This window comes from Propithecus coquereli, unplaced genomic scaffold, assembly GCF_000956105.1.
Source record: "Propithecus coquereli isolate 6110/MARCELLA unplaced genomic scaffold, Pcoq_1.0 Scaffold56, whole genome shotgun sequence".
NCBI classification, from domain to species: domain Eukaryota; kingdom Metazoa; phylum Chordata; class Mammalia; order Primates; family Indriidae; genus Propithecus; species Propithecus coquereli.
In genome coordinates this window covers 3,930,838-3,935,778 of record NW_012151507.1, presented here as the reverse complement: position 1 = coordinate 3,935,778, position 4,941 = coordinate 3,930,838, and positions in this window count along the sequence as shown.

Sequence of the window (4,941 nt, the reverse complement as noted above, 5' to 3'; positions counted from 1 at the left end):
AAAAAAAAAAAAAAAAATGGAAAGGAGGGCGGGGGACCCCCTTGTGCAGAGCAGAGCGTTCTGCACCAGCCTTGGTTGCTTTCCTGAGGCCAAGTCCGGCGCGGTCCAAAGAGATAATCCACACCAAAAAATAAAATTAAAAAGTCACCCTATGTTCAAGTCAGGAGAAAAAAAAAATCCCCTCCAACTCTCCAAAAGCGTCCACACGCACACACTAAAAATAATAATAAGGGAGAGAGAGGAAAGGGGAGGCCAGCAGGGCGGGGGAGTTAGGCAAACAGAAGAAGAGAGGAGAAGGGGTGGGAGAGAAGAATCAAAGTGGGTTTTTTTTAAAGGTTAAAAAAGTTATTCCCAGGCAAGAGTTCAAGCACCAACAGAAGAAGGCTTGTTCCAGCTTTAAAACATCTTCAAGAAAACGTGTTCCCCCCTCTCCGCACTCCTGCGGATTCTCAGGAGTGACTAAAGTTTCAGGAGGAGAGGGTGATGTCTTGCAGATGTATTAGAGAGCAGGATTCTCACTTTACTTTTCGTAAGGAGTAAAAAAAAAATTAAAAATTAAAAAAAATAGGGCTTCAAGAGTCCAGAGGAGGGTGGTGGCGGGTTCCCCCCTTTCCCTGCTCTCTCTCCCCCTCTTCTTGCTGAGCTCCTTTTTCCTTCTCAGTTGGATCAAGAAGCTCTCTGGCACTTCAAAAGGCACAAACTGGCATGCAGAGGAGGCTTTGTAGGGAATACAAGAAAATTGGAGACCCCTGGGAGGGCAGATCTCCACTTAATAGGAGCCTGTAATTACGTGGCAAAGCCTTTGTGCGGTGCCTGACGTTTTACAGACCCCCTTTCTCCATCGCAATCTCCTTCTTCCTCCTTTCCCTCGGACCAAAAAAACAGTCTGATTAAGAAAACCCCCTTTGCCAACATCAGAGCTAGAGAGAAAGGGAGAGGGAGGGAGCAGGAGAGGGAGAGAGGGAGGAGGAAGAAAAGAGGGAGGGAAGAGAGCAAGAGAGCCCCTTTGGATTTTTTAAGTAAAGGTCTAATTATCATTCCCGTGCAATAGTATCAAGGGGAGAAAAGACAAACTGAAACCCACAGTCACTTCAAACGGGCTGCTTATTTTGCTTCGACATTAACTCCTCCAGATTTGTTTAAGATCCTGTTGGAAAATCGCATTTGCATGTTTTGATAACAGCTGCGGGGAAACTTGTTGGGAAAAATCCACAGCTATCACAATCAAATTTTCTTCTGCTGCTGCTTACTCCCCCACCCCTTTAACGTTTCTGCTGTTCGTACAGTTTTGGGGAGAGTGAAGGGAGCGTCCGAGAGAGAGCAAGCATATTAAGGCCACGTTTGGCTCTGTAGAGACAGCCTATCAAATAATGTGATAAAATAACAAGAGGGATAATAACGGGAGGCTTCTCCCGCGGGTTAAGGGCAGGTTGGGGATCTAGAAAGCACCGAATCCATTCGAGGCTTTCCCCGCAGTTAGGAACCTCCAGGCGAAGGCAATAGAAAATGCACATATTTATTAAGCTGGAGGAAAGGACTTGAGTATATCCTGATCGTCCCCCACTCCCACCCCGCCAATCAGTAACCTCTTTGGTGCAGCCAAGGTCGTCTGCACCGGCGACGTCGCTAAAGCCAGCGGGTCCCGCGGCCCGGATTCTGAGCGGACACGAGCACTCCTAGACCGAGCGAGGGGGAGGCTGCTGCGCGGAGTCGCCTTCTGCATCCAGCCTGGGCGCGGTGGGGGAGGGACAGAGAGGGACCGAGGACCCCGTCTAAGTCCGCGGATAAAGTTCTGTCGTCCGTCTGCTGAGCCCTAACCTGACGGAGGACAGAGAGGCGCTGAGCAGTTTTTTCGTGACCTGTTGGAATCCAGTAACAGCTTTAACAGTCTCATTAGAAATGAGTTACTATATGACGAGTAAGTAAAATATTAAGTGCTTATTTGTGGCGTTTTATGTTCTTGAAACACACACACGCACACACACGCACACACACACACGTACTCATTCCCTTGATTGTCAGACTTTTTTGTTTTTTCTTTCTCTCTTATAGCCGAGAGGCTGGACCGGAGAGAAAGAAGGGTCCGTGTGTGTGTAAGTGGTTTCTGGGCTCCAAACGGCCATAGTTAGCCCAGCACTTCCAGCCCTGATCTGGGAAAAGAACATTTGATGCCATCAAAGGGCTGCAGATTGAAACCAGATGTGCTCGCCTCGGTTCTTTCCATGCATTTAATTAAGGAGCCGGGATGGAGGAGACTTTTTCATCATTAGTCCACCCACCGCCCCCTCCTCTTTCCACCCCTTGGTCCTCCTGCCCCTCCCCCCGGGCCGCCTGAACCTCCGACCGGGAGCCCGGAGCCCCGCCAGCGCCGCGCGGGTCGCTGGGTCTCGCGCCGGTGCCCGCCCGGAGCCGCAGACGTCCGTCGGCGTCGGGCCGGGGCGAGCGGAGGGTCCTCGCGTCGGAATTTCCAGCTCCGCCGCCCGGGGAGCCCGAGCCGAGCGCCGCACGTGCTCATGCCGGCTGCCGGCGTGGACGCGGCTCAGCCGCGCTCAGAGGCTCCCGCCTCGCGTCCTGCGCGCCCGCTCGGGTGAAGGGCCCGCGGGGCGTGTCTCCCTCCCCTACCTCGTCGCAGCCGTTTGTCCCCTCCGCGCATCGGCCTCCCCAGAACTGAAACGGCTCCGCGCCACTCCCTCCTTTCTCGCTCCCTGTTCTCACTTACTCAGTTGCGTTTTTAAGTTTGCTTTTTGTCCCCGACACAGACCGAATTACTCTTTGTGACAAAGGTCTGAACAGGGGCTTGGGGGCTTCTGGCATCCCGGAGACGAGCCATTCGCCCTGCAGATCCAGCGACCGCGGTCAGCTGGGGCGCGCCGTCTCCCTTCGGGGCAAGGAGCCTCGTCCGGTGCCCCGTCGGCGCGGCCGGTGACCGAGGAGCAGTGACAGCGCGAGAGCGCACAGATGGGCTTCCGGAAGCGTGGGCTGACTTCTCCACTTAAACTCGGCCGTGTCCTCCGGAGGCGTCAGGCGATTCTTGAAAATCACCCACTTGTCATTCGCGTTAATACCAACCCGTCCTACCGATGCCAGCTAGGATGTCAACGGGGTCCACAAAACCCCGACACATTGGCTGAACAGTTATCGACTAAACACAGATATAAAAATGTGTATGTTACACGTACATAACATGAATTTCTGTGTGCGATCCAAATGCCCCTCGGACTGAGCTCGAACACCGGCTGACCGCGCTCGCCGCCGCCCGGGAGGCCCGAGGCCGGGAGCCGGGCTCTAGGAACGGGGGTGGGGGCTGAAGACTGCGGCCACCGAGTGTCCTCAGGTCCTTGGAGCTGAACTCGGGACAGAGTCCCAGGGTGCTCAGGGAAAGGGAGGGGTCCGCGTCGCCGTCCCTGCTGCGGGCAAGGCAGGCGGCGGGGCCGTCTACCGGGGTCCTGGCTCGCTTCCCCCCGACATCCGCACCCGAATCCCGCGGATGTCGCCGGACTTCAGAAAGGCTCGAGGAACTCTTCGCCACTCGGGAGAGGCAGCTCTTTGCGGGGAAATCCTGTAGGCCTCAGCCGCAGGGACCAAGCCCTGGCGTCCTCCCACCCCAACATCACCATGGGGACGTGCTGGGAGAGTCCCCTAGGAAGCAAATCATCCAAACAGCCTACAGAATTTTTTTTTTTTTTTTTTTTGCTTGTTTGAGTCTTGTGAGTTTTTTTCTTTTCCCTTTTTTTCCTATTAACAATTACAAATGGATTGGATCCACACTCTGATTATGTTTACACACAACACTTGCAATTTGTTGAGAGTCTGGATTGTAATTTTAAAACATCGGGATAACCCTATAGCGAAATTTAAGACAGAGCAGAGAGCCCGTTCACCCCCTAAACGACAAAAGGCACAAAGCGTGCTCGGGCTGGAGAAGGTGCTCCCGGAACCCTCGGAGCCAGCGCTGATGCTCTACGCAAGCACCCAGAGGCGGGCAGGAGCTCCTTCCCACGCACCAAGGGCGGCTGAGCCTCGCTTGTCCTCCACGTCCAGGTTCCAGGGCCTGTTCGCCAGAGAGGTGGAGCAAGGGGAAACTGGTGGACAAAGTTCTCTGGCTCAGGTTGCAGGAACCAGGAGGGCCAAACACCTCCAGAATTCAAGAAAGACCATCTGGCAGGAAGATGTCAGGACAGGAGACTTGAAGAAGCTGTGGCTGGGAACGCACACTCATCTCCCAAGCAGGCTGCAGGCTTGGCCTGGGAACCTAGAAGGCCCCAGAGGAGAACAGCCTGCTGTTGCCCCTGTAGTTCCTTAATCACTGCTTTGCTTTCCTCATGTGACTTTGGGGAAGAGGGTGGAAAAAGAGCATTTCCAACTTAAAATCTCTGAACATATGTAGGCCTTTCCTTGGCTTTAGCTTTGACTTTCCTCCATCAATCAGTATTTATTAAAGTTCGAAGCCCTGGATGACGTAACTAACCAGAACCCTCTTCCTCACGACCCTTCCAGCATCTGAGAGTGGCTTTCCAACTATTCTCTCTGCCCCACTCCCTTTAAAATAACTCCTATTTTTGGATTCCTCCCCATGCAAGTGGGAGCAAAGCTGGAACTAGCAAGGAAACATGCCAAGAGATCAGGCTAAGGTATGAAGGAGATTTGGTTCCCAGCCATGTGCCCTTGGGTGGTCCTATTAATAGTTAGGTTTGCTATTGATTACTGTCCAGGGTTTCCCTGGCACTGGAAGCTGGCAGAACTCTGCCCCATCTGGCTAGCAGAATGTCCCCCACTCTAAGCAATATCCCCTCTAAGGTGGAAGCTGGGAGTTGTACTCCCTGACATGCTAATAAGCTGACATGGTAATTACACATGACAGGTTGCAAGTTCCATGACACATGAATGAGACAATGTCACCCTCATGCAAATAACATGCTGTGAGGGTAGAAATTCTTCCCT